The sequence below is a fragment of the Bos grunniens genome, chromosome 12 (assembly GCF_055505025.1).
Source record: "Bos grunniens cultivar Pamir isolate PY7600 chromosome 12, Bosgru_T2T1.0, whole genome shotgun sequence".
NCBI lineage: Eukaryota > Metazoa > Chordata > Mammalia > Artiodactyla > Bovidae > Bos > Bos grunniens.
In genome coordinates this window covers 89383893-89406988 of record NC_141176.1, presented here as the reverse complement: position 1 = coordinate 89406988, position 23096 = coordinate 89383893, and the positions used below count along the sequence as shown (strand labels likewise).

Here is a 23096-nt window from a genome sequence, read left to right as displayed (position 1 = left end):
AGTCGCTCAGTTGTGTCTGACTCTTTGCAACCCCATGGACTGCAGCATGCCAGGCTTCCCTGTCCATCATCAACTCCTGAAGCTTGCTCAAACTCGTGTTCATCAAGTCGGTGATGCCATCCCACCATCTCATTCTCTGTCGTCCCCTTCTCCTCCTGCCTTCAGTCTTCCCCAGCATCAAGGTCTTTTCCTGAGTCAGGACTACAGCTCATAGGGTGGCAAAGCTGACACAACTGAAATGAATTAGCACACAGAAAACACAAGGTGGGGCTTAGCAGGTGGCGCTAGGGGTCACGAACCCACCTGCCAACGCAGGAGGTTCAAGGGATGTTCCATCCCTGGGGTGGGAAGATATCCTGGAGGAGGACATGACAACCCACTCCAATATTCTTGCCTGGTGCGCTACAGTCCATAGAGTCACCAAAAGTCGGACATGACTGAAGCAACTTAGCTTGCGTGCACGCACATACAAGGTATCAACAGCTTTTTCATTTTATGTTTTCTGTGCTTTCATTAAAATCTGCATAGAAATCAAGATGATGATTTAAAGTTCCCCTTTTCAGAATAACTAAGAGCTAGGAAGACCACTTTTGATTGTGTGGCTGTGATTAGACAGATCATTTTTGAAATATTATGGAAAGCATGATTGTCAGTATCATCTGACAAAATCAGCTCTGCGTTCTGAAGGCCAGCACATCTCTTGTCAGCATTCTCCCTTTTGTCCCCCCGTGGAACACTTGGGTTTCCACCTGTGATTCAGGAAGTGTTACTTGGCTTCACTGAGCCCTCAAGGGAATGATGTGATAACTATGTTTGTTTGAATAACAAGATATCATGTATTTGTGCAGTGTGATAATGTGCTCATCTGTGCAGTGTGCTCGGATAAGTTCAGTAACTGCTGCGTTAACTGAGTGGTGTCTTTGGGGAGACAAAATCTTCTGATTGATTTGTTAACACCTGTTCGGCTCATGCTAACCCGGGAGATTCCATGTGCAAGTTGGCTTTTATACCCCCTTGTCTGTTGTGTGAACTCAAGAGTCTGTTGTCAGATACACTCTTTTGGTTGTTTACCTTCCTAACCCAGTTGAACATGTCCTTCTATCTGTCATTTAAAATACAACTGTTGTTCTTTTGCAGTGATGTCTGGGTCACACTGGCTTGGTGTAATCCTGATGGTTTTCGCTATGTGACTTCTTAGGAAACGTGAACACAATAGCCATCATGTTAAAAATTAAGCTACTGCGATCTTGAAATGCAGTGCAAAGCACAAAAGTTAAGCAGTAGGCAAGCAGGCGCTTGTGAGACTCATGATTACAGCGCAGGGAAACGCCATCGCTCAGCATGACGCAGCCACAGAGGATCCAACACCCGGAACCGGAAACCGTGGCCCCATCAACGTCAGGGGGTGGGGGTAAAGAGCAACCTGGACGCCTAGGCCAATCATCTGTGTCACACCCACCTGAAACTGAAAACGTGCTTTCAGCCCCTCATCTGCAGGCTGACTTTGGAGTTTTGTTCCTTTCCCTAGGCTTCCCTCGGAGAAGGCAATGGCACCCCACTCCAGTACTCTTGCCTGGAAAATCCCATGGATGGAGGAGCCTGGTAGGCTGCAGTCCATGGGGTCGCTAAGAGTCAGACATGACTGAGCGACTTGACTTTCACTTTTCCCTTTCATGCATTGGAGAAGGAAATGGCAACCCACTTCGTATTCTTGCTTGGAGAATCCCAGGGGCAGAGGAGCCTGGTGGGCCGCCGTCTGTGGGGTCGCACAGAGTCGGACACGACTGAAGCGACTTGGCAGCAGCAGGCTTCCCCCATGACTCAGTGGTAAAGAATCCACCTGCCAACAGGAGAGTCTGTTCGATCCCTGGGTTGGGAAAATTGAATGGCAACCCACTCCAATATTCTTGCGTGGAAAACCCCCTGGACAGAGGAGCCTGGCGGGCTACAGTCCATGGGGTTACAACTTAGCAACTAAACAACAAAAACAGCCAGGTTTCAGCACTCATCGCCCAAGGCTAACTTCCTAAGCTTTGCATCCCGGGAGACATTTCCTGGGATATGGAGTTCTCTCCCAGAGCAGGATTCTTGGCCTGGCAACAATCACAGAAAGTGGGCATGGTGCAGAAGCCGGCGGCTGGGCAGAGTAAGGCCTCTGTGCTGGTTGGAGTCTGGGATGTGTCCTTCCATTCTGCGTCTTTGTCCCTTTATCAAGAAAGTCAACAGGCTCCTCTCTGTCTCATGCCGTTTCTATCTGGAGATGTCAAAATGAAGAATAGCAAGATCAGCCTTCTCTCCACCTGCTGGTTTAATCCCAGCCCTTTAGAACGCTTCTATTTCTTTGTTTCTAAAGGTCCCTAACTTTGAATTTGTGCTGGTGGAATAAACGTACTGGGTCCTTCAGTCAAAATAAGGTGGTGGCCTTTCACCCACTGAGACTCCAAATCAGATACCTAGGAGATCCCTACCCTGTTTCTAAGATTCTATGTGATAAGCAAAAGTTTAAAATAAATTTCACTTTGTATCATTACTTTCCAGGATTACTTTCTGGGTGTAAATGTTCCCAGGTGTTGCCTTGTCCAGCCCATCCAACATTTTTTGTTTTTGCTTTATTTTCCTCAAATGTAAAATAGAAGTGATAATGTCTTTTTCTGCATATCAGGGCTATCATGAGAGGATGAAACCATAAAGATAAAATAATGATTATGAGAGCACTTTGAACAGTTCTAAAGATGATAAAATGGTGGATGATCCTGTTACATAAAATTCCAGTGATAAATTCTGATTCAGCCATACTTGTTCTTAATAACAGATTGCTCCATTTTTCATAATTATTCTCCATATTAATATCACTGTGAAGTCATTTCAACAGCTGTCTCTTTTTGGTTGCAGATGTTTTACCCTCAAAGAAAATGAAACTGTGTACTTCTTTTCTTTTCTGGAGTTTTGATTGAACCAGTTTTGAATCTAAATAACTCCAGAAATGTCTATTGTTGCTTATCAGTGAAGAACACCCATTAACAGAATCTCATAAGTTAATCTTTTCCAACATACTTTTTTTTTTTGATACCTAAGAAAACATCCTACTTGCAGACAGCAAGGAACCGATAGGAAAGAAGGAGAGAGAGAAATAAACAGCCAATTATAGAAATATTGTGGAATTGCAGTCCTAGAGTTATAGATGAGATGTTACAATGAGCCATTGGGGAAGGCAGTGGAGGCTTCTTTGAGGAGGTGACCCGTGAAGTGAGGTTTTATAAAAGGAGAAATTTAAGGAGGCAGTGGTGCAGAGGAGAGCTCAAGAAAGCCTGCAGGGGCAAAGAGAGATAATTGAACTTTTCGGTATTATTTCTGCTGCCATCGATCGGCCCCATCAGGCCGAGTTTCAGACAGGCCAGTAAAAATGAGGCAGAAATACATTTGCAGCCTACCTGAGTGCCTTACAGGGTATATGTGCCCAAATGTCATTTATCAGCATGATAACAATGGCAATGAACATCACTATAATTATTACTGTCATTTAAAATCACTGATCTTCAGTTTGGCTCATTTTGGCCGTTGTCTTCAGTTTCTTTTCTATTTCCTTTATAAGTGATCTTTGTAAGAATGAGTACAGGTCTCAGCATGTTGCATTTATTAAAAACGTATGGAAGTGTTCTGAAGAGAGAGGGTCTGTGTGTCCAGAGGTGGGGATGGGTGGGACTGTGAAATGTGAGCTCAGCTTGGTGGCTCAGATGGTAAAGAATCGGCCTGGGTTCCATCCCTGAGTCAGGACGATCCCCTGGAGAAGGGAATGGTAGCCCACTCTAGTATTCTTGCCTGGAGAATCCCATGGACAGAGGAGCCTAGTGGGCTGCAGCCCATGGGGTCTCAAGGAGTCGGACTGAGCAACTAACACACGGAGACAGAGGACGTGCATCAGCGGTAGTTTCTGAGGGGGTTATTCTGATGAATTTCAAATCCAGCCATTACTGCTGCTTTCTTATGGTACACGATTAACTTAGTCTGTGCGGAGGTGGACCACAGGACCATCCTAACTGGCATGGCACCTTTCGGGAGCTGGATCAAGACCCCCTGCTGTGGGCTCAGCCCTGGGTGTTGGACTCCCTTCTGATCTCCTGGCAGGCCGCCCTGCACCACCCCCCAACCCCGCAAAGCTGCGCATCCCCGCATCAATACAGTGTCCCCTGCTCCTCTGCAGCTGTGTCTTCTCTGCAGGCGTTCGTGTTTTGCTTTTCATGCTCAGACCTGGACTCAAGTCATTGAGACGGCTTTCTCCCACTGTCTGTCACTCCTTCTAACTGACAAAGCCATTTGTACGTGACCCTCGAGGGGGAAACAAAGACCCTCTTCAGGCCTTTCTGAATGTTCTGAATCCCAACTCCTGGTTCGTCCTTGAGGTTAGTTCCATCCTGACGAGGTGTTCACTGTGCTGGGAATCCACTCGGGCTGTTTTCTCTGCCACAACGTCATGTTACTTTGTTCTCAAACATCTCCGGCTCTAATGTGCTGGCTGGTTAGATTCAAGGTGTTCGCTATACATAACTTGGAGGTAGAAGGTGGTGTGGCTTTTTTGAGTTGAACGTGGAAGATCCATGGCTTGGCTTTGCTGAGATAGTTCAATAACTGGGATACGGACCCCGGTGTCCTTGTTCCTGGAAACGTGGGTGTCTCTTCAGCATAAGGTCTCTTTGCAAAGTTGAATTGATTCCACATCTTTATTAGTCTTTCAAGTATATTATATTGTCATTTACTGTGTTTTTATGCTTAAGTGTATTTCTACATAATAAACTTGAGCAGAAAACCCCAAGAGGGTGATGCTTGTGTCACATTTTTAAACTGTGACAGCTTGTGGAGGAATAAGAAAATGTTACATAGAACTCTGTGTAACATTAACATTTATCATATCGGTTTATACATTTTCAACACCATGGATCCACGGCAGGTCCGTTCATGGATGCTGAACCAGTGAAATTGTTCCTTTTGATATGGAGTTTTCATCATGTTGGTTCTAATTCCCCCATTTTCCCACAGAAGCCTCCTGTTTATTTGTAAGTACCTTCAGTTTAGTTCAGTTCAGTCAGTTGTGTCTGACTGTTTGCGACCCCATGGACTGCAGCACACCAGGCTTCCCTGTCCATCACCAACTCCCAGAGGTTACCCAAACTCATGTCCATTGAGTTGGCGATGCCATCCAGCCATCTCATCCTCTGTTGTCCCCTTCTCCTCCCGCCTTCAACCTTTCCCAGCATCAGGGTCTTTTCCAATGAGTCAGTTCTTCGCGTCATGTGGCCAAAGTATTGGAGTTTCAGCTTCAGCATCAGTCCTTTCAATGAATATTCAGGACTGATTTCCTTTAGGATGGACTGGTTTGATCTCCTTGCCGTCCAAGGGACTCTCAAGAGTTTTCTCCAACACCACAGTTCAAAAGCAAGTACCTTACTAACAACATTAAACTTCTCAAGAACAAGACAGATACCTGCAGACGTGTTTCCCAAGTCCTAACTGTATGTGACTGTGTGTGAAAGTTACTCGTGGTTTGTCCACTCCTGGTTACCCCAGATAATTGTCCATAGTTAGGACTGTCCATCTGGAGAGGAAAGTCTATGCGTTTAAATGGTCATCTCCTGAGTTGTCAGAAGCCTCCTGGGATGTGTCCATGAGGGCCATGTGGATGGTGCTCTTCACTCATGAGGGAATAAAGCTGAGAACAGTCTTGGAAACACACAGGTGAGATCACTGCATGGGAGGAATTCATGTTCTCTCTGCACAATTTTCTGTTTTACATAGAATCCAGTCTCTTTCCTTATAAATTGGTGCAGACTCTTTTGAAGTTAGGATTTAGTAGCCTTTTGAATGGATACCTTTTAAAGGCCTTAGTGTCAAGACACAATGGGCATGAATGTGAGCAAACTCCAGGAGCTAGTGAAGGACAGAGGAGCCTGGCTGCAATCTGTGGGGCCGCGAAGAGTCGGACACAACTGAGCAACTGAACAAGGAGGTTGTCGGGTTTACTCGTCACACAGAACATGTTGAGGAGACAAAGACAATATTTCCCTAAAAGGTTAACTGCTTCCATGAACACAGGGTGAGAAGAAGTGATAGCCTCCGATATCTTGGGGCTTCCCTGGTGGCTCAGATGGTAAAGAATCTGCCTGCAGTGCTGGAGGCCTGGGTTCAATCCCTGGATCGGGAAGATCCCCTGGAGAAGGAAATGGCAACCCACTCCAACAGTCTTGCCTGGAAAATTCCATGGCCAGAGGAGCCTGGTGGGCTACAGTCCATGGGGTCGCAAAGAGTCGGACACGACTGAGCAACTCCACTTCTTCTTCTTCAGGTATCTAAAGAGACTGAGTAGAAACAGCTTATGGTGGGCAGGAAATGAAGGGGAAGAAGAAAATAATGCATTCCTTGCCTTATTTCCCCATCAAGAAAATTGGGATTGGAAACAGGATGTGAGAACGTCAGAAAGAAACTCCCTTGTGAGTACCTTCTGTGCCCGAGCTTGCCCCGCCCGCCGCGGGGTCGCTGGTCCCAGGTCTCTAGTGAGAGGGCAGGTGGGTGAAACCACACCAGGCTGGAAGCATCCCGAAGCACAGGAAGGAGCACACTTCTCTCTCCAGGAAGCTCAGCCTGCTCTCGACTCAGAGACACAGGGGTCCAGGGAACTGGAGGATCCTGGCTATGGCTTAATAGGAGAGCTCCGTCTTCCTAGATCCTTGCCTCCCGATTCTCCTGCTGATGCTGCTTCATGTAATCGTTCTCCTAGTAACTCCTCTCTACTTCGATTGCCTTTCCAGTTTAACAACTAAATAATTAAATATTCTTCTCCCTGTATCAGCTTCTAGTTACTAGATAGGTCTCGCTAACTGGTCCATGTCAGCAGTGGTTTAGTCGCTCAGTCGTGTCTGACTTTTTGCGACCCCATGGACTGTAGCCCGCCAGGCTCCTCTGTCCGTGGGGTTCTCCAGGCAAGAATACTGGAGTGGGCTGTCGTTTCCTTCTCCAGGGGATCTTCCTGACCCAGGAAACCAACCCGGGTCACCTGCATGGCAGGCAGATTCTTTACCGACTCAGCTACGAGGGAAGCCCCAGTACATGTCAGACCACGACCTATAGAAAACGCCCATTTGTCCAGTCGGTTTGGCTCCCTTCCAGTCTGTGGGAGCAGAGGGTATCCTGCATATATGTGTGCAACTGTAGCCAAGAGGGAACTGAGCCTTCTTAAAAGTAACAAATATTGGGGGCACTCAATTTTATGCCTGACATTGAACTAGAGTCTAGGAGTAAACCAGGAAGTAAAAACAGGGGGGAATCACAGAATTTGGTGGGGTGGGTAAGAGGAGTTGTAACGGGACCGACGAGCAGTTTCACAGGTTTATGGAAAATTATTACTATTCTAAGTGCATGAGGGCATATAACAGGGAAACCTGTCATGGTCCAGGGAGTGGGCATATTTCTACAAGGAGGTAATTATCTTGGCATTAGTTCTAAGGGGGTGATGAGGAGGCTGATCATTCAAATGTGAAAAACTCTGGGAGCTGAAGCTAAGAAAAGGCTTTGCTACCAAAGCCCCTGAATGTATGTAAAAGGTTTGACTTCATTTAAAGGTCAGGCAAACATCACTGGGTGGTTTACGGCAGTTGTATTCAGACACGTTTGTATTTTTATTAGAGCGATTTTCACTTGTACATTCAGTGTGTGTGTGTGCTCTGTTGTGTCTGACTCTGCAACCTCGTGGACTGTAGCCCACGAGGCTCCTCTGTCCATGGGATTTCCCAGGCAAGAATACTGGAGGGAGTTGCTGTTTCCTCCTCCAGGGGCTCCTCTCAAGCCAAGGGTTGAGGCTCTGTTCCCTACACTGGCAGGCAGATTCTTTACTGCTGCCCACCTGGGAAACCCGCACTCAGTGTACAGTAAATGAAAATTCTCTGCACACTTCTCTCTGTCCTGGACGCTGGGAACATAGCAGCGACTGAGGCCCAGCCACTGCCTGCACGCAAGCAGTTTCATCCTTCAAGTATTTACAGCATCAACGTTGAGCATCTGACAGCAAATGAGATGTGGACAGTGCCTTTGCAGTTAAGGTGGGGAAAGCTCGAGTCTTTGTTTCAAACGGGATGAGGCCGGTTCACAGGTTTGAGCTGGTTTGCTCTCGTGGCTAACGGAGGGGCCGAGGTCACCGCAGACACCTGGGGTTTTCAGTGCAGGGAAACGGGAAAGGAACTGAAGGAATCCCAGCCCGGAGCTTCCTGCAGCTCCAGCAGAAGTGCCGGTCAAGTGTCTCATTAATTTTTGCTAATTGGCAGTCTCTGAGAGAGGCGACAGTGAGCCGCACCGCCTCCCTCTCCAGAAGGAGCACAGACGCACACAGTGTAACTGGCGGCGGCTGTTCTAGTGGGAGGGCAGCAATTACCCACGGAGCCCTCCTTCTTAGCACTTCCACCAGAGCTGCACATTTAGGAGATGTGCTTGAAAAATAGTATTTTCCAAGCGCTGTGTGAGCTAACTAGCGTTTACGAGGCTAGCAAGTCCCATGAAGGTACAAAAAGAGGCAGGATTTGATACTCCATCATGTACCACTGGCCAAGCACTTTGATCAGTCGAAATACCCTAAAGACAAATAGTCTGCAACCGTGATCCATCTGAAAGGCTTTCAAACCAGAAATGGATTATTATGACTGTGAACCCCAGTTTTCCTGCAGACTTTCTCTGTTACATGGCCTGTGGAGTGATGACTCGAAAAACAACTATTGCCTTCTGCTGCTCAGAAGAAAAGAGGACTATTCTTAGGCCTTCGTCGCATCCTTCATCTACCGTTTAGAACTCAGTACAAACGTCAGTGTCTTAGGCATTTCTTCCATCCTCATCTTTTCCTTGGAGCTTCCCTGGTGGCTCAGTGATAAAGAATCCACCTGCAATGCAGGAGATGCAGGTTTGATCCCTGGGCTGGGAGGATTCCCTAGAGGAGGAAATGGCAACCCACTCCAGTATTCTTGCCTAGAGAATATCCCACGGACAGAGGAGCCTGGCGGGCTACAGTCCATGGGGTCGCACAGGGCTGGAGGTGATGAGCACACTTGCACACACACCTCTTTTCCTGCCTCTGGTCAAGTGTGCTGTATTTCATACATATTTCAATCTTATATTTATATTCTTATATAAATATTTCATTCTTATATTTCATGTTATAAGAGCTACCAGTGATCTGGAAACATTTATTCACAGGGGCATTCATTCAACCAATACTTATCAAATGCCATAGGGAAATCCCAGGTGGGACTAAGGAACCCTGTTAGAGGCTTTCTTGTTCTTCATTTAACCTCAATGAAGGAGAAGGAAAAAGAAGGAGGAAGAAGAAAGTCCCTGTCGTGCAGGGCAGAGGCTCCTCACCTGCACACCTGTTCTCCTCGCCAAGGTCTTACGGGGAGTTTGAAAATCCTGCAGAATAATTGATGTTTCAGACATCTAACGTGTGCTTGTGATTAAAAAATCTGACCATTCCCTAAAGTCATTTTCCAGAAAGTGTTTATAAAGGAAGACAGTCACAAATGGACACAGAGCTTGTTCAATTTGGTATTGAATATAGACTGTGCAGGAAAAAAAAAAAAGATCATTTTTTTCTAGAAGTACTGCAATATGTGGAGATATTGGACACATATTCCTTTATTTCAGTTACCTTTCTGCTGTCAAGAACTGTAATGAATGATGAATTTTTCATTCCTTTTTGGCTTTCTACATTGTGCTATAGAGATTTGAGGGAAAGAGACTGAAATTTTAGAGTCAGGAAATTTGCATTTAATGTCAGCTTTTCCCTTTACTTCTTGTGGACTTTGGATAAAGCATTTAACCTCCAAAATTGTGAAAAGTGGGAATAATAATAATAATTGTGATACAAGTAGTATCCATTTCTTAGAATTTTTTAAGACTTACAATATTATATATATTTTTTAAAAACTCTAAAGATTTTTAGTTACTATTTTTATATAACATATTTATGTCTATAAAATTGCAGTCCTTTTTAATGCTACAATGTTATCATATTACAAGTGCAAAAGTTTAAAAATTAGCTTCCAAGTTGAAGGTCCAAATTCTTCCTATGTAAATCTCATTCTAGTCTAATATAGTAATGATAATCATTGGTTCCAAGCTCTTCAAACAAAACTCTTATAGTTTAAAAAGCTATTCCACTCCCCGAATAACCTGAAGTATATTTTACCTGGTGGTTTCTTCCTTTGAAGACTCATATTTATATCTGTAGATTGAAACAGTAAGAAATACCCTTTATGATTGCTGTTTTAGTTGTTTTAATAAATCAGACTTTAAGTTACAGGGCTTCCCTAATAGCTCAGTTGGTAAAGAATCCGCCTGCAACGCAGGAGACTCCAGTTCGATTCCTGGGTCAGGAAGATCCGCTGGAGAAGGGATAGGCTACCCATTCCAGTGTTCTTTGGCTTCCCTTGTGGCTCAGCTGGTCAAGAATCCGCCTGCAATGTGGGAGACCTGGGTTCGATCCCTGGGTTGAGAAAATCCCCTGGAGAAAGGAAAGGCTACCCACTCCAGCATCCTGGCCTGGAGAATTTCATGGACTGTATAGTCCATGGACTCGCAAAGAGTTGGACATGACTGAGCAACTTTCACTTTCTTTTCAGTTTTCACTTTTTCTATGTTACAGGTGGAAATCTGATTCATACCAAGTATACACTGCATTTCATCACACCAAATATCCCATCGATCATAGGACTAAGAAAAAGTCACAGAGTATGACAAGTTATGGATTTTATTACACAACTAGACTTCAGAAACTTTACAATGCAGTGGATGAAGTTGTCTTAGAGTCAAAGAAATCAGAGACGTATATGCATTTCACCTGTTAGCACACACCGCTCATCATGCTGACTACACAGCGTTCACTCATGCATTCATTAACTGACAGATACTGAGTAATCTTGTAACGTGCACACCTTGATGTCAGGTGAATGAAAACAGACTCAGTCAGTGCTTGTTTGTACGTGGGAGCCTGTGCACTGTTCAGCAGGCAGGCACTAAACCGATACGCCAACAACTACAGGAAAAGCCCGACTCTAAAACCATTTGGAAAGAGTTACCCTCAGCACGGAGCAGAGGAAGCCCTCTCTGAAAGAGTGCCATGGAGTGGAGACCAGGAAGATGACATAATGATGCTCATTGCGAAGGAGATGGAGATTGTGGTTCACAGCTTGAATTACTGATCAGGATGGACTGGGCCCCCGTGGCTAGGAAACAGCCCTGGGACTGGTTTTGCTCACATTCCTTTTCTCCTTGCCTCTTGAAATTCCCTCAGATTTTTCCTCCAAATAGGATCACTCTCCATTTTCCATGTTGATCTGGACCAAAATGCATCTCTGTTTTCCTAGGGCAGTTATTCTAGGCCATTTCCTAAGCTCTGGCTGAAAATTCATTTCCTATATACTTTTTGTTAATGCTTCTGCTTAAAGGGCTTATTTATTTCACATCTGTTTATGAAAGTTGGCTGCCTACCTGACTTGAAATGGTGTAGTTTCTTTCTTTTTCCATTCTTTTTTACTTAACATGGATGTTCTCACTCCTACATTTGAATTGTCTGCTCCACTGTAAACATAGAAGGATATTACAGACTTCCTTGGTTGAAAAGCTACATTCTCGTTGGGGTCCCTGAACGTATCATTTAGGATTCTCTAGAGAAAGAGGGTTTCTCCGGTGACTCACACAGTCAAGAATCTGACTGCAATGTGGGAGACCTGGGTTTGATCCCTAGGTTGGGAAAATCTGGAGGAGGGCATGACAACCCACTCTAGTATTCTTGCCTGGAGAATCCCCATGGACAGAGGAGCCTGGCAGACTACAGTCCATGGGGTCACAGAGAGCCGGACACGACAGAGCAACTAAGCACAGCACAAAGAGATCCATGAGGGGGGTGTGTGTGTGTGAACAGGAGAGAGAGACGTGTTTTAAAGAACTGGCTCACAGTTATGAAGGCTGGCAAGTCCAAAGTCTGCTGCACAGGCTGGCAGGCAGGAGACCAGGGAAGTGTGGATGTTGCAATCTTGAATCCATAGGCAGTCTCCTGGCAGAAATCTCTCTTTTTTGGGAACCTCAGTCTTTTCTCTCTTAAGATCTTCAACTAATTTAATGTGACCCTGCCCCACCCCATGTTATAGAACATCATCTACTTTGCCCAAAGTCTGTGGAGTCAGAAGTTAATGTCATGTAACAAACACCTTCACAGTAACATCTGGACTGTTTGGCCAAATACCTGGACACTGGCAGCTGACCAAGCAGACACGTAAAATTAACCGCCGTGCTGAGATCATCAGGTTCATGCAGAAGGCAGAAATAAGGATAAGGGAGCACTTTCCACGTGGCCTGAGCCCGCAGCCTGTACTTCCACCAGAGCTCATGGTGTTTCTAGGACTTGATCAGGTAGAACCGTGTAAAAACCACACGGTCATGGAACAGAGGACGCCTCTCACACTCCTGGTCCTGCAGGGCCCGCGGCAGGCATCTCCCTTGCCAGGAAGCGTTGCTCCTACCACTCCTTGGACCCGCCCGTTCCTTCCCCTCAGTGCCCAGAGCGCCTCCCACCTTCTTCCCCTCAGGTTTCCACTCTTAACTGCTGTGCAGGAGACGCTTCGACAAGGGCAGCCTGTCGTTTTCATCCTGTATCCTCCACTGACTTTCACCCAAAAGGTGCCTAACAGATCATTTTAATTGGATTACAAAATCCCCTAAAAAGTCGGATTCAGTGTATCTGTTTGTGTTTTGCAGTGAAGTGACATAGCTCGAGGCTGGGTCTGTACGATCGCTTTTGTATGATAATAGCCTATTTTTAATAGAAAAGAAAATGTCACTGGGCTTCCTTTTTTCCTCTAGAGTTTGAAACCACAGCAGAAAAGACATTTAGACTTCTAAATCATTTCAGATAGGTCTTTGTGACAAATGTTTATTTTGAGCAAATAATTTCAAGATAGTATTTCATTTACGACGAATTTGAGGTATTAGCAAGCAATCCAGTTTGTCAGATCAGTTTAATCGTATTTAATAGAAGAGAAGATCTTCATTTTCAAAGAACCAGATGCTACCACAGAACCTCTTTGGGTGGTCAGAAATACTAGGATTCAGATCTTAATCTTTACTAAGGTCAAAGGGTTACTTCAGTATCAAATGATCAAAACCTTTTCCCTCTTGTTTGTTTTTCTTTCAAATATTTTTAAAGAATACAGTAGAGTTAGTAGATATATTAAATCAAAGGATATTAGAATGCCTTCATCAGTATATCTTGTTTAAAATTAGAGTCTTGTTGGCAATCCTATTGTTAGTGAATACGTAGAGCTATAAAGTTTACCGTATCTCATATAAGCTCAGTTCTGTCCTAAAATAATTTATTTTAGTTTCAGTGGTTAAAGAATCTGTCTGCAATGCAGGAGACACAGGAGATGTGGGTTCCATCCCTGGGTCAGGAAGGTCCCCTGGAGGAAGAAATCGCAACCCACTCCAGTGTTCTTGCCTGAAAAATCCCATGGACAGAGGAGCCTGGTGGGCTACAGTCCAAAGTGTCGCAGTGTCGGACATGACTGAGCAACTAAACACACACACACACACACACACAAATGGAGAGTGGTTCCTTCATATGAACAAATGTAGCTGTTCTATGTAGAGACCCCAAAGACTCATGACTTGTAGCAATTTGAAATTTTACTGAAGAACAAATTTGAGTCAAAATACTGCAAGGCAGATATGCGAGGATGATTTAGCAAATGAATGACTTAGCAAATGAGTGATTTAGCTAATGAGTGATTTAGCTAATGAGTAAGCTTAACCTCCAGAGAGGCAAGATTAGTGTTGTTATTAAAGAGGGTCTCTGAAGCCAGCAGGGTTGGTTTCAGCCCAGCTCTGCCCCTTGCCAGCCACAGGCCCATGAGCCTGAGCCTCCTCACTCAGCCCCACTGTCCTCCAGGGTAAACCGGGACGATACCAGTGGGAATGCTCCCTGCTGAAAGACGGTAGCTCTCAGGAGCCTGATTGGCTTTGACCTGTTGTCTCCATGTTTTGAAAAGTAATTCCCCTCCACAGATTAGCATGCTTAGTTCTTTATGAAAAGTGACTCTTTTCATATATATATGACTCTTTTCAATAATATATATATATTTCAAATATTGAGTTTGGGCTCAACTCAAATGTATATATATTTTTTCCCTTGCACTACATAAGGCCAGAAATTCTTTTTTTTTTTTCCAAGCCAAACTGTATCCAGCTTTATTAAAGATACTTTTCATAAACAATCATGGTATTTCAGGCAGGACATGGGCAGACAATCGTTAACAGTATACAACTTTCAAACTCCCTTTTTCAGTGGACTACCAAATCAGAAAGCCACTATAAAACCCAAAGAAATCTTCATGTGATGCTCTGAACAGGCAAAGTTTAGAGTGAGGGTTGACATTTCACATTTAGCATGTCGTTTAACAACTTTTCACAAGCCGACCCTGACTTTCAGGAAATGGAAATGAAAATGGCCGAAGTATCACTCTGAGGAGCCACAGTCTAAAGGAAGGAACTGCTGCTCTTTTGAAGGACGCCATCTCAGTGGTGGCACTAGAAAGTCCAGATTGCCTGACATACTGGTCATCAATTTTGGGGGAGCACGGGGTTCAGGTTCCAACAGGTCTCTGGGTTAGGGGAGTCAAGTCTGTGCTGAGGTGGAGAGGGAGAGGAGGACATAAAAACTAAAGTTTAGCTCCCCACACCACAAGGTGTTTGTGCCAAGGTGGCTCATGTGCATCAACACCAAGGAATCCCTCCTTCCTGGGAACCAAGAGGAAGTCTCTCAAAACTAGACGGGGAAGGTATTTTCCCCCCACGTCAATTCAGCTTCGGAGACATTCTGTTAGTGACATGCGCTTCCCCCAAAAACCAACAATGAAGTGTTCTATGTGCTAACAACATAGCTTAAAAAAAAAAAGTAAAACAAAATTCTGCATTTTTATAAAACTTGATAAAAAATAGTATTTCAAACTGTACAGTCACCAGAAGTACACAGTTATCAAAAATGCACACACTTCAGTTGGCATCTCCAGCAGCTTCAGCTTTCTGTGCCTGGTCTGTTTTGGCATCTCCATTTTCTGCAGGGTTATTCCCATCCTTGCCAGTATCAGCCTTCCCCTTTTTCCCTTTGGGTACCTTCTCTGCCTTCTTTGCAGGGGCCTTTTTAGGCTTGGGCTCTGGCTTTGGAGGAGCAGGTTTAGCAGATAACCTTGCAGATCTTCTCTGTGGTTCGTCCTTCACCTTGGCTTTATCTCCTTTAGCGTCCCCGTCAGCCTTTCTCTTGGACATGGTGGCTGCAGCCGCGGGACGTAGGCGCTGGACCCGGGAATGCAGCGGCGTGCGGGCTTTAAGTCGATCCAGGCGTCGCTCTCGCCTCTTCTTCACACTGCTCCCAGAAAGTCTTTAAGTGGCACATCTTCCTGAAGATGTTATACTTCCTTATACATGGTGTTGCAAACACTTTTCATGAAGGTAAAACTTAAAGAAAGAAATGGGAAGAGAGAGAGAAAAATTGAATGGAAATAATTGTGCAGGACTTTCAAAAATGAATCTTTTTTTCCACAATATTAAATTCTTCCTGAGTTCTTAAAAATAATCACTTTGACTTAAAAAAAAAAGGTACTGGCAAGTTTCAAATACATGACTGCCACATTTCACATCTAAAGTATTACTTTGCAATAGGCTTAAAGAGTAGGAATATAGCATAATTATTATATGATATAATATATATAATGACATCCTTCTTGAAGTTCAGGATGTTATTTAGTAATATACATAATTAGAAAAGCATTTGCTTCTCTTCTCTACAAGTTTTTTTTTTCTTTCTGGAAGCAATCTCATTTAAAACCCCATCTAGCACTTTAATTCAGTTTATAAATTAACTATTTAACAATTCTAATCACCAAAGAGCAGAATGTCACAGTTATATCCAGAAAGTGGATATACATGAAATATATGCCAGTGAAAAATCGTTTATAAAGAAGACTAAGGTGGAGGAGAGAATAATTAGATAGAATGGGTCCTCTTTGACAAATATGTTAAGATAACAGAAACATTTCACAATGTAGGAAATGCTTATAATGTTGGTATTTCTTTAATGTGGGCTTAAAGCTAGTACACGACAGAGATGATATGAAGCGAAAGTTCGTAAGAGACTGACTGTTATGGTGCCAGGAATTTTGAAATTCCCAAAAGGCAGCCCGTGATCATACATCAGGTGTCCTGAGGAGTCTGCATTGTCAGTTCACATAACCAGATACCTGAGACACTGGCTAGAGAGCCTTGGCAAGAAGGGAGGACGTGATCTAGGAAGTGGGGTGGCTGGTCCGCTCCTGGCTCCGTGGACCGACTTGAAGGACATCTTCCACAGAAGTCTGGAACTGCCAGCATCAGCGGTTCCTTTGACACTCAGAACTCATTTGAATAAAAAAGTGACTTTGATCCGAAGAACTTTTTATCCTCCTGGTTTGCTCCATACGATGAAACTCTAGAGAAACTTTGGAACTGTAACTTTCGTGAGAAGTCAGAAATTATTTTATTTTGAAATCTGAAATGAGTATATTTGCTTCTAAAAATCTTATATGTTTCTCAAATATGTATTTTTAATACTTAATGCAGCTGTAAAACCTATGTAACAGTATTTCATGATGAACTTATCCAAATCTAAGGTTTTAATGAAAACTAAAAAAAAAAAAAAGGCTGAGTTTCTTTAGTTTCTCCAAAGCAAAAATAAAGTAATAAAAAAAGTAAAAATAAATGTAAATGTTTAACCATAAGGAAGAGATTAAGTATAGCATAGTGGTTTAAACACAGATTTAAAATCCAGACTTTCTTTGTTTGACTTTTCTCTGTTGCTTGGACAAGTTCCATAACCATTCTGTTCTCTGTCTCTTTTCTTTAATCTGTGTTATAGAAATAATAATTTAAATAATTTCATAATGTTTTATGAATTTTAAGTAAATTAACACAAAGAACAATGCCTGCTGTTAATTATGTAATATTTAGTACCTAACGGAAAATATGATTATCTGTAGTTTCACAGGTCTCTTTCACCTTACTTGATATATTATATTGCATTTGTAAATAATCTGAAGCATTTGTGTTTTGAGTCTTTCCAAATACTCATTAATTAGAATGAGTAATCAATTAGATATTGTTGAATTCTCTGAGGAAATAAAAATAAAGTCCAAATAGAAATGAAAATCTCATTTAGTAACCTTAACATTCATTTCAACAAAGAATGAATTATGCATTAAAAAACGTACATTTCTTATGTAAGAAAATGAATACTGAACATCAATTACCTGAAAGACCTTGCCAAATCAAAAGTGTCATCATAATGTTAAACAAGCCAGGGTGACTCTATTCAAGACTGAGGACTCTTGAGAGTCCCTTGGACAACAATGAGATCAAACCAGTCAATCCTAACGGAAATCAACCCTGAATATTCTTTGGAAAGACTGATGCTGAAACTCCAATACTTTGACCACCTGATGTGAAGAGCCAACTCATTTGAAAAGACCCTGATGCTGGGAAAGATTGAAGGTGGGAGGAGAAGGGAACAAGGATGAGATGGTTGGATGGCATCACCTACTCCATGGACATGAGTTTGAGCAAGCTCCCGGAGATAGGGAAGGGCAGGGAAACCTGCGGCTCTGCAGTTCATGGTTTACAAAGACTTGGACACGATTTAACAACTGAACAATCGGACCCAGAAAGGTCAGTGTTTTAAAACCAGCATTTATGAATAAACAGTTGTTTCTTCAGAGACAGGGGCTGTCTGAGCAGTCTGTTGCTTTGGGGAAACTTCCTGAAGCAAACAGTGAAGTTATTTACCGGTTTACAGCCTTATCTTCTTTGAGCAAGAATTTGCTGGAACAAATGATAAAGTCATGGTGATACAGAAGGTCTAAACTTTGGTCCTGCTAATTAAACTGTAGAATGCCATGTGGTCTCAGCTCTCAGTAGTTATTTGGACATTCAACTGTACAGTTCTTTCTTTCTTTCTTTTTTTCTAGAAATTGAAATAGGAAGCAAAGATGATTTTCATTTATTTCACTGGATTTGTTTCTCAACTTAGTTTCCCTGACCACAAATGCAATTCGTAAGAGCTTCAAATGTCACATGAAGATGCTTTTTAAGGTTACAGTAATATAACTTACTTTTTTAAAGGACTAACTGTCCCTTCACACGCTCCAGCTACTTTCTTAAATTGTTGCTTGGCTTACAAATTAATTGATCCCGAGGTCCTAAATGCCTCTTAGCTTATTATGGAAACATTTGTGTTAATTTACCCAACCAAGGGTCTCTGTGATTGTCTCTGGTGCCAGAGAACTTCCACCAAATAAGTTTATGTAGGGATTCCAACATAAATCTATGGTCATAACCCAGTGAGATTGAATGCAAAAAATCTCAACTCTTGAGTGCTTAAATTGAGGTGTACTTATAAACAAAATTAATAAAATGACCAAAGGTTATCTATACTTCATCCACTGCTTATATGAAAGATTAAATGTTTTGGATGATTTGATACTATCCAAATATGAAAGAAATGTTTTAGAGGTCTTGCTCTTAGAATGATCAATTTGCTTATAACATATTCAAAATAAATTGACTAATTTAATATTATCACTCAATGGACACAAGTTTGAGCAAACTCCAGGAGGTAGTGAAGTACAGGGAAGCCTGGCGTGCTCCAGTTCATGGAGTCACAGAGAGTCTGACATGACTTAGCGACTGAACAACAACAATATTTTTATCCCTGTCTTTTTCAAAGCAGGATTATATACTTTTGTAGCCAAATTTTAATTTAATCTAGCTCATTTTTCTCTTTTCTTTCATGTATGAGAAAAAATACACTCGAATACACTCAAATACACTCAAATGGTTAAGGATATGATCAGATAGTTAACGGGGGAAATTAAAGATTCTAAACTGTAGATTGTTGCTCTTCATACCACATTGCCTGCCAGTTCAGAATACTGTATTTTGCAAACACTTTCTTTGGTGAGTGATTCATGGTTCAAAATTCAGAGCTCACGACAAGTCTTCTGTGTCCATACAATGTCAGATCCACCGTGAGAGTGCCTGCTGCCTACGAGGACAGAGCTTTCTTTGTAACTTGAGGGTGCACTCCCAAACATAATTGTATTAATCTTTTATTTTTGAAATATTTGTTTTTTTCATAAAGTTAGTACAATAATTGATCTCCCCAAAGAGTATGGTTCTACAGACCTGAAATCTTCTCTATCGCAAGAGGCATCGTGTGCCAGAGATTTATAGAGTATTGTACTGATTTCCTTTTCATTTCTCCTAGCATTTCTGCTCCTTTATTAAAAAGAAATCCAGAGAGACATGTATGTTTGCACAGGGTGAAGGCTTTGGGTTTGTGTTGCTCCATCTATGAGTTCCTACATAGTGTTGATTGAACAGCTCTAAATAAAGAGCCTCTGTGAGGCCATAATTTCTCCCTCAAGCTCTCTTACTTTCTGATTTAATTGTGTCCATTTCATTGAGCTGAGACAATAGCTTCTCTGATAATTTCTCTAGCAGTTTCTAAAATAAAATTGTTATAATTGTACTTATTTTCATAAGTTTTTTACTTGGCTCCTCAAGGGCACCTTTAAAATGCTGATTTGAGAAGCAAGTGTTTGTGAAGTCACAGTTGCTCAGTCGTGTCGGACTCTTTGCGACCCCATGGACCCCCATAGCCCGCCAGGCTCCTCTGATTCTCCAGGCAGGAATACTAGAGTGGGTTGTCATTCCCTTCTCCAGGGGATCTTCCCAATCCAGGGATCTAACCCGGGCCTCCTGTGTTTCAGGCAGATTCTTTATCATCGAGCCACCACATACCCCTACAAATCTACAATAAACTCTCTGTCAAGAACACCAGGCATCTGATCCCCTTTGGTAATTAGCGTCTTACGTTTGCAAACAGAAGGCTGTGTAAGGAACCAAAGCACAGTGCTTTCCGCATGTATCAGTGAACACGAGCGGGATTTGAGTGGAATCTTCAGGGATTTGCAGCCCATCCTTCTGTATGCCTCTCATGCGTCAGCTCTTTTGGTCTCCTCTCTCGGAATCGAGTGCCCCTCCTGGTTCTCTTGTAAGAACATTTTGTTTCATTTTTCTGGATGGTAACAACTTCAAATACTAGGTCTAGTGAACCATGGGTTTATCTCTCAGCATCTCCAAGTAGGGTGGATAGCTTTATCAGTAGGGTTCAGATAAAGAGTGGCTTAATGTCAAAACGCCATTATCCACCTTTCATTATATAGTTTCTGAAGAACAGTTTTCCATCTCTGTGACCTAGTTTTCCTTCTTGGTCGTATATTGTGAAAGCACTATATACTCTGTAATACTTTGATTGATGCAAAATGGGAAAAAAATATAAAGTGAAAGTTGCCCCTCAAATTATCCTGGATAACTATTATTAATAATTTGATATTACCCTTTTGTGTGGGTAAATATGGCTATGTTTATATAAGCTTTATAATCATATTAAATTTTTCCATCGAAGATATTTCTTTGGCACACTTCTGTGATCCCTATAGGATCATCTTACTAGTGCTTGTGTCTGTATCAGATTCCACTGTGTGTGTATAAAATAATCCATTTAGCCATTGACCATTAAGGCGCATTTAGGTTTTTCCACCTTCGTCTGTTTTGTAATTAATGCTGCAAGAGACACATTTGCGCACTCGGGCTGCTATAACAAAATACCATGGACTGGGCATCTTAACCAACAGATATTTATTTCTCCAGGTCCAGAGGCTAGGAGATCAAGGTGCCAGCAACCAGCAGATACAGTTCCTGGTGAGGGCCCTCTTCCTTGCTTGCAGACAGCCATCTTCTTGCTCTGTCTTTTCATGGAGTGTGTGTGTGAATGGAGAGGGGGCGGGGGTGGAAAGAGAGAGAAAGAAAACAGAAAGAAGGAAAGAGAAAAAGGGAAGATGAGCACACTCCACTTCTTCTTGTAAAATACTGATCTCACTTGAGGCCCCACCATTAGGACCTCATCCAAACCGAGTTACCACCCAAGGTTCCATGGCCGGATTCCACCAGATCAGAGGTAGGGCCTCAACACATGGATTGCGTGAGGGGCACAATAGCAGACGTATATCCATGTATATGAATACTTCTGAAGGATCAGATCAGATCAGATCCGTCGCTCAGTCGTGTCTGACTCTTTGCGACCCCATGAATCGCAGCACGCCAGGCCTCCCTGTCCATCACCAACTCCCGGAGTTCACTCAGACTCACGTCCATCGAGTCAGTGATGCCATCCAGCCATCTCATCCTCTGTCGTCCCCTTCTCCTCCTGCCCCCAATCCCTCCCAGCATCAGAGTCTTTTCCAATGAGTCAACTCTTCGCATGAGGTGGCCAAAGCACTGGAGTTTCAGCTTCAGCATCATTCCTTCCAAAGAAATCCCAGGGCTGATCTCCTTCAGAATGGACTGGTTGGATCTCCTTGCAGTCCAAGGGACTCTCAAGAGTCTTCTCCAACACCACAGTTCAAAAGCATCAATTCTTCGGTGCTCAGCCTTCTTCCCAGTCCAAATCTCACATCCATACATGACCACAGGAAAAACCATAGCCTTGACTAGATGAACCTTGGTTGGCAAAATAATGTCTCTGCTTTTGAATATGCTATCTAGCTTTCTAGAAATGAAATGTTTAGTCAGATCAAGCTCTGTTTTTATTGGGAAGGGATCATAGCTGAGCAATGAAGGAAAATACCCTGACATCCCTAAGGTTTGCAGCACATGACCATTACCAGATGTTTATGACCAGCTCCAGCCAGAATAGCCTTTTACTCTGCTGTCTGCAATGCACAACGTGAGGCTTACTGTCTGCCTAAGAGAGGAGACAGAGCTTCATTTTCCTTTCGTACTTGAATCAGTGAAAATAGTTGATTTTTAAAGCATTGAAAACTTTAAACTTTAACTTTTAAACATTTTCACATTTTAAACTTTTCTATGCTATCTGTCAAATCAAGAGAGAAATAACTTAAGAAGTCAATAGCTTGGGAATAACTACATATATCTTAGCAATGCCATGGACTGCAGCCCACTGGGCTCCTCTGTCCACAGGATTCTCCAGGCAAGCACACTGGAGTGCGTTGCCGTTTCCTCCTCCAGGGGATCTTCCCAGTTCCCAGGGATCAAGCAAATGTCTCTTATGTCTCCTGCCTTGACAGGCAGGTTTTTTTAGTCACTGGTGCCACCTGGGAAGCCCAAAATAACTTGAGTTAGGGACTATTAGATTCTTCCAGCTAAGACTCAGTGATTCTAGCTTGTTTTAGAATAATTGTTTACTTTTTAATAATTCCTCTGAGAATCAAAACAGCCTGTTGTCCATTTCATTGGCATGTAATTGTTTATAGTCATCTCTTGTGATCCTTTGTTAAAAGGTCTTTTTAATATGTTTATTTTATCTAAAAGTACTAAGTGTTCTGTATCTGGAATTATAAAAATATATCTGATCAGCTTATGCTGCTGAAAAGAAACATCTGTCCACACGTTATTTTGTTTTATTCTCATATTTTTCCTAACAGTAGCCAGTGTTAAAGTGCAGAAACTCAGGCCCAGAACTCAAGTGGGTTAGCCACTCTGCCCAGCGTGGCAGCGGCAGGTCATGGTCCCAGATGCTTACAGCATCACACCTCTGCCCTTCCTTCGCTCTGCCGTGTTCTGGACTTAAGTGTTGCTCTTTCTCCTCCGGATGTTAAGGTTTACCATGGCAGTTCTTCTTCTTGGAACCAGTAAATATTTGTTGAATGGAATCAGACTTTTTGGCATAATGGCCTCCCCTCAGGTAATTGCAAGTAAATTTTAATAAGTTAGAGTTGGGTTAAATTGAAACAAGAATCGCTGCAGCTCACCACAGTGTTCAGCGCTTTTCTTCTCTGAGTTGTAAAGCATCAGCAATTTGTTTCTTGATTGCATTCATCAAGAGCATTTACTTAGTACAAGACAGAGGTGAGGGACAGTCACATGACTTTTCTTAGCCTGACAGTTACTGAGGTTAGTAG

General features: G+C 42.8%; 1 protein-coding gene and 1 pseudogene across 3 annotated transcripts in view; one reads left to right on the top strand and one right to left on the bottom strand.

Moving 5' to 3' along the window:
* NALF1 (NALCN channel auxiliary factor 1) overlaps positions 1-23096 on the top strand; it is a 606268-nt gene that overhangs the window by 345666 nt on the left and 237506 nt on the right. The gene's annotated exons all lie outside the window — the stretch shown is intronic.
* LOC147362055 (non-histone chromosomal protein HMG-17 pseudogene) lies at positions 14259-21270 on the bottom strand (annotated as a pseudogene). The gene has a single exon (XR_015137740.1). The product of XR_015137740.1 is annotated as a non-histone chromosomal protein HMG-17 pseudogene (transcript).